Source organism: Camelus ferus, chromosome 2 (genome assembly GCF_009834535.1).
Source record: "Camelus ferus isolate YT-003-E chromosome 2, BCGSAC_Cfer_1.0, whole genome shotgun sequence".
Lineage (NCBI taxonomy): Eukaryota > Metazoa > Chordata > Mammalia > Artiodactyla > Camelidae > Camelus > Camelus ferus.
In genome coordinates this window covers 10,693,854-10,701,191 of record NC_045697.1, presented here as the reverse complement: position 1 = coordinate 10,701,191, position 7,338 = coordinate 10,693,854, and positions in this window count along the sequence as shown.

Below are 7,338 nucleotides of genomic sequence, written 5' to 3'. Positions count from 1 at the left end.
TTGCTTTAGCATCTAACTGGTAAACGGGGTGAGAGTTCCTCAGTCAAGGCATGATGGGTCAAAGAAGCCACGTTCCCCCAGACTATCTGGTCTTCAGGACATCCTTGGTGAGCCCCCTGGGCCCTTGAGCCAAAGACTCGGCTGCACAGGCAGAGTCCCCGTGCTGGGCTGGCGAGCAGAGATGAACTTTGAGGGGCCGGGCCAGGTGGGAATTCCTGCCCTAAGCAGCTCAGGACAGGGGCACCAGGTGGAGCTGTGAAGACCCCTACTGCAGGAGAGTCTGTGATTTCTAAATGACACCAAGAGGGCAGTGCTCTTGTCAAACACTGAGGCAAAGAAAGCCAAACTCTGACAGTGGGATTTGCAGCAAAATAAGGGTTCATTTGCAGGGTACCAAGCAAGGAGAATGGGTCCTTCTGGAATTTGAAAAGATCTGAACTCCCTGATGACTTTCAGGGAAGGGCTTTAAAGAGAGTGCGAGGGGAGAGGGTCCTCAGACGTGTGATCAGCTCATGGACATTCTTCTGATTGGTGGCTGTTGCAGGAATCTTCATCATCAGCCTTCTGGCTCCAGCCAGTCTGGGGTCCACGTGCTTGTGGTCAGCATGTAGTCAGCATCCTCACCCAGGGCAGGAGTTTTCGTTTCTATAGAACAACTCCAAGATATGCACCAGACGGTTATCTAGCTCCAGGAGGACCCAGGAGGCCTGAGATTCCATTGTCCTAATCTGTAACTGCTTGAGTCTGTTCTGTGGGACTTGGGGAAGGCCTAGGAGACAGAAGCCTTTTTTCCTACAAATAAGAGATGGGCACGGAGGGGCTTTTGTACTCAGGAAGGCCCCGCAGGGTCCTGCTTGGTTTCAGTCCCCACTTCTCTTTGATGTTCATCAGTCCTGAGTGGAACAGCGGCGGAACAAGAAAGGGAATGAGTTTGGACAGAGAGGGTAATCATAAACTCAGTGAGGGAGCTCAGTTTTAGAGGGACTGGGTTTCACTTTGATGTGATAAAGCTGGGGCTGCAAGCCCTTGGGGCGCTGGGCGGGGTGTCCCACATAAGAGTGGACGTCCCTGATGTCAGTGAGGCGGGAAGGGGAAGATGCTGGAACGGGAAGTAGCTTGGAGGGCAGGCCTTACACTGGCAAGGAGCCGACCGACTGCTTCTCCATGGGCCCCGCTGTGGGGACCTGGACCCCAGAAGTAGGGAGAAGGGGTGCCAGATGCTAAGGCTCAGCAGTGGCTACTGCCTGGGAAGAGGCTGAGCCAGGCATGGGACAGCTGCGGGTGACCTTTAGGGTTCTGAGAGCAGCCATGTTGGTGGCGGTGTCAGTGACTCTATTCATGTCACTTTAGTGCTCTCCAATCCCCTATAAAACTGTGCTAAGCCATCCAGCCCAGTCTCAGCTGAGCTGGGGCAAATTGATGGGTGTGTCTGTGTTCAGGGTTAGGTCAGAGAAGTAAAGGACTAGCAGGGGTGTGGTGACATCAGGGAGACTCCGAGGGAACGGGGAGTCTCACAGCCAAGACTGCCATGGCCCTCCCTGCCAGGGAACCTCCCCTCTGGCCACCAGCCTGGAGAATCAAAGTTAAGAATTTGATGAGGACACCTGTCAGGGAGGCACAGTTACCGGGGTGATAAAACCCCTTCCCCATGCGTTTCCTTTCTGAAGACTAGTGTCCAAGGTTATGTGCCATGGGCCACATCAGGGTTAGGGGGTTCCCATAAGGGCAGGGGGAGCCAATAGGGGGTCAAGAGAATCTGTCTTAGAAAGCCCAAGTTCAAATTCCAGGAGGATCAAGCTCAGAAGGTCAGAGCATGATTAGGGGGCAGATTACAGAGTTTAGGGTTTAGAAGCCTTCATCTGTATCTTCAAACCCCTGACTTCATGTCCTTACACTGCACTGCAGCCACCAGGACCGTCGATGTTGCATGAGCACGTGAAGCAGTCCTGCACCAGGGCCTTTGCACTGGCTGTTCTCCCTGGAACCCTCGGTCCACAGTTGTCCACTTAACTCTGGTCTCTGCTCCAGCATCACCTCCGAGAGCCATCTCTGAACACCCCATGGAAAATAGCTCTTTCTGTCCCCTATACTTTTTTTTTTTTTTTTGACTTCATGGCACTATTCCTTAAATTGTGTCCTACAGGATGTTTATTTATCATTGTCTGTTTGCCCTGTAGAATGGAACCCCATGAAGACAGGAACTGTGCTTTGCTCAATATTGCCTCCCAAGGCTCTCTAACAGACCTGGCACATAGTAGATGCTCACTGAGTCTTTGCTGAGTGAACGGATTGAAGGTGGTAAGTGCTGCTGAGCCGCCACTCGGGTTCCACGACTTGCCTTTATGGAACATCAGGCTGCCTTAAAGGGGCGGGCACGTGGCAGAGGCAACGTGGACACGCCACAGTGGTTTCTACCTAGGCCTTTAGCCACTCTGTTTTCCATCTTCCTCTCTCTGTTACTCGGTCCTCTCCCCGAGGAGACCCAGTCCTCCGCAGCGACCCTCAACCACACCACACGCATTTCTTCCGTCTGGCCTTCGGATCGTGCTTTTGCCTCTTGTAGTGAACGTTCCTTCTCCCTTCCATTTTCCAAATCCTGCTCTTCTTTCAGGTCAGAACTCTCCATCCCACAAGGGCTAGCTTGAGACTCTGAAACCTTTTTTGTAAAAACTCTTTTGTACCAGGTAAAACTAATATTCCTTTCCCTGGGAATCCTGAATACTTTCTTTAGTCTTCAGTTCAAGCAGCTTTCCCAGGCTCGTGTAATTATGACATAAGAGGGGTCTGTCCTTCTTAGAAGACGATAAGCTTCTTAAACATCTTGACTGGAGGTTTGGTATCCCCAGGACTTTGCATATAACAAGTGTTCAATGAATGTTTGCGTAACTGAATACTATTGGCATTATTCTCTGAGAATTAGCTGGAGAAAAGGAAAAAAAATTAAATGTGCTTTGTAATAATGCCATCACATACTTTTAGTTCCCCAAACCCTTATTTCCCCAAACAGCAATCTGACAGCATATACATCTTATGGCATGTATATTACCATCACTGCTTTATAGATGAGGATCAGAGAAGTTGTGTGAGCTGCCCAGGGTCACACAGCTAGTAAGAAGCAGAACAAAGTTTTAAAGTCAGACATATATATTTAAAGACACAATGGCTTATATTTAGTTTAATGGCTTATATTCAGTCAGATTATTTATTAATTTTTTAATATTTTATTTTATTTTATTTTTTGGTTGGGGGGAGGTAATCAGGTCTATTTATTTATTTTTAGAGGAGGTACTAGGGATTGAACCCAGGACCTTGTGCATGCTAAACATGCACTCTACCACTTGAGCGACACCCTCCCCCCTTAGTCAGATTATTTTTATCCCTATAAATTCAGAATGAAATTCTAGAAGATGACATAACTAGATATAAACAGGCATGGACTTGGAAGCTTGATTCTAATATTAGCAAAGGGTGACCAAAAAAAAAAGGTGTCCCTTCTCCACCAGAATAAGGATAACTTTCAGAGGACAGTTTAGAGGCTAGACATCTGCCCCAGATGAATCAAAACAATTGGCTACAATGAAGTCTCATAAATTAGTGATGCTTAATTCACATTTTTCTGGAAGTGGAAACAACTAGCGTAGCTTTACCCAGGCTTGAAGAGGCAAGAGAGATGTTTACAGCAACAAGAACAGCTGATTGCAAGTATTTATGTGTCACTTAAATTTATTCTAGGAAACCTTATAATTACCAAGTTCATCAGCTCTCACACTGGACTCAACAGCTGACGTTACAATTTAAAATTTTATTTTTAAAACGTCCTCTGAAGCTAAGAATAGAAAAATATGAGGGTTGCCCTGAAGTAGTGTCTCAGGGCAAACTTAGCTAATAGAATTTAGTTCAGCCCCTGAAGAAATTAAATTTCACAAACAGTTTATATGAAAATTCTTTAAAAACTATCCGTAAAAAAGCATCTTTCCAAATAATGTGCTCTGATGTTTACGGAACTTAGAACACAAAAATTACCCTTTAAAATATTTCTTTTTGAGGAGGAGGGGAGGAGGTAATTAGGTTTATTTATGTATTTTTTTTAAACGGAAGTACTGGGAATTGAACGCAGGGCCTCTTGCATGCTAAGCGTGTGCTCTACCCCTGAGTCATATCCACCCACTTAAAGTATTTCTGTGACGCCCTTAAACTAAATACTTCCAGAGTAAAAACTAATGCTATTCTTTTTTTTTTAAATTGAAGTAAATCTGATTTACAAGGTTTCAGGTGTACAGCAAAGTGATTCAGTTATACATATATATATATATAATATATATTATTTTTCATATATTATTATATATATTATTTTTCAGATTCTTTTCCATTATAGGTTATTACAAGATATTGAATACAGTTCCCTGTGCTCCACAGCAGGCCCTTGTTCGCTATCTATTTTATATAGGTTAATCCCAAACTCCTAATTAATCCCTCCCCTCCAAAACTAAACTAATGCATTATTAAACTTTCATGCTTTTTTCTAGAAAAGTTGGTTACCAAATGTATCACTTACAAACTCGAAACAATCAAAAAGCTTTTAAATCTAAAAAAATATAAAAAGAGGGATTGGATGGAGATATTTTAATTCAATTATAGGGATTTTTTTTCCTTCAAAGAAAGTTTTCTTCTTTTAATGATAATGCTTCCAAGCAAAGGCTTTTTAAATAGAAAATCTGGAAAAGACAGAACATTTTTTAAGACTAGAAAAGAAAAAGACTTTGTCCCACTGCTCCCAGAAACAAGCGTGGTGAACGTGTTGGTGTAGCTCCTTTTGCTTTGTTTTGTTTTCTCTAAGCTTGGTTTGTACTGTTCCTGTGTTTGCTCGCATTTATCTGCCCCTTGTTTTGCTCTGAACAGCACCAGTGACCTGGTGAGTGGTTGTCTTGGGGCCCCGGGAGACTGAGCTGCCATTGCTCTGTGATCGCAGGTGGGTTGTTCTTTCTCTTCTCCAGGCCGGACGTTTACACAGGTCGGTTCTGAGAATCTGAAAAATCAAGCACCTTCTGCCCACAGACCTGCACAGGGGCCCACACCACCTGGCACACAGGCTCAGCACCCAAGTCTAAACCCCTCAGCCAACCCGGAGCCTTGGGTTCAACCCCCTGATCTGGGTGATTGTCCAGACCCGTTGGCAGCTAAGACTCTGTTTCTCAGTGATGCTCTCACGTAGGCCCTTATTGTTTAAATCCGCATGCGTTCTGAGTAAGAGACAAGGAGGAGAGAGCCTTTCCAGCCGTCGCCTGAGCCTCCCCGCTGACAGCTTGCTGCCTCCATGAATCTTGCAGGCAGATTGTAGGAAGGGGTTGGGGGCGGCCAGCAGACTTTCTGCACCTGACCCAGGTCACTGCTGGAAACACTCAGGTGAAAACTGTCTGTCTGTGTCAAGATCAGAAGAAAAGGAGCCATCAATCAAGGCTCAAGGAAGGGTTTTGTTTTTCTGTCCCTGCAAAATGGTCCCGGTTCATTACATGTCCTGGCATGCATTCGATGCTGGCTGAAGTGACAGCCACACCCAGGCCCTGACCACACAGGGTCCAAGGGCAGCAGGACAATGACTTGAGTTGCTAACGTCCAAACTGCCTCAACCAGGCTGTGTGGCAATCGTGACATACCACACTTCCTCTAGGGATGCCGCCAAGCCAGCATCGGGACAGTCAGGGACAGAGCCAGGGGTCGGCAGGAAGGGCAGAGGGCCTAGTGGGGCAACTGGGGGCCCGGGGTGAAAGGTGTTCCGGGAAGGACTTTGAACTGAGAGTCTGGAAGACGGGGAACCAGGGTAGAAAGAAACAAGGAAGTATTTGCCAAGTACATACTGAACCCAACACTATGTATACAATCAGTCTATTATTCAAGCTTCTCAAACCTGCACGATAAGTATTGTTCAGCTATTTAACCAACACATATCATGGGCTGGCGCTCTGCACGGGACCCAGCAAGCAGACACCAGGTCCTGCTCCCCAGGGGCTGCCTTCTCCTGGGGGAGCTGGCAAGAGAGAACTGGACAAATACGCGTGTGAGATGACAGATGAGAATGCCCCCCCAAAACTTAGCTGCCTCCAGGGGCAGCAAGGGGTGCAGTCCGGAGAGGCTGTGTGGCATCTGGGGCTGAGGTCCCCCTCGCAGAGGATGTGCTCAGGGCACAGCCGGAGGGGAAGTGGGCCCCGGTGTCTGGGGGCCACGGGGATTACAGGCCACGCCGGACACTTTGGACGTTGTTCTGAGTGGAGGTTGAGATGGGGGCCATCGGCGACTTTTAAGCAAATGAGGGACAAGCTCTGGCTTCCACTTTGAAAGCATCGCTCCTCTGGGTGGGGAATTACACCGCAAGTGGGAAACAGAGAAAGCAGGGGACATGTCAAGTCTCCTGGTCTACAGATGAAGATTCGGAGGCTGAGGAACGTGCCATGACTGTCCTGAATCTTTAAGTGACTTTCCTTTGCCCTTAGAACAGGGCACGTGTATGGACGAGACCCGGCATGTTCTGCCTCACCTCCTGCCCCTGTTCCCTGGCTACCCCGTCATCTCCTGAACTCCTCAAGAGGCCTCTGTGCATTTGTCCTGACACCTGCAGTGCTCTTGTCCCACCTGTTCACCTGGCTAAGTCCTAGTCATCCTTTGCATCCTTAACCCTTTCTCAAGGAAGCCACTCCTTCCCCCGCAGACCAGGCCAGGTTCCTGGGTACCTCTATGGGGTCCTCCTCTGCTTTGGTGGCATTCCTCACCTTTGGTGGTCCTTCTCTTTGGCAGTCTCCCCTCTGGGCTCTGGAACACCCAGGGGACAGTCTGGGTTCTCACTTTCCACCCATCAGCACTTCAGCCGGGAGCGTGATCTGACATGTAATGTGGCCCCTTGCTCGTGAATACCTTGTGAGTTGAGAAGACCTGTCCAAGATCACACAGCTAATGAACAGGAAAATCAGGATTCAGACTTCTGATCCCAGCTTCCCTGTAGCCTCAGGACTTGAACTTAAGTCTTGGTTTAGTCCAGGACCTGGGTGCTTCCTAAGAATATTTATTCCCAGCCTCATTCTGACCTGCAGAGTCACAACTCCAAGATCAACCTAGGACCCTGGTTCTGTTTGTTTGCTAGTTTCATCAAGAGCCCTGGGTTATTCTTATCAAATATATTTTGGAAAGGCACACCGATGGGACTCCTTCCCAGAGGAGTGTCCTGAAAGAAAAAGATTAAGGAGGAGATAAGAACAGGATTCCAGGGACTATAACAACAGTTCCTTCTCAAACGCTTTCTCTTTTATAAAAGGCAACTGCAAGTGAAGCCTGATATTTATTTATGTG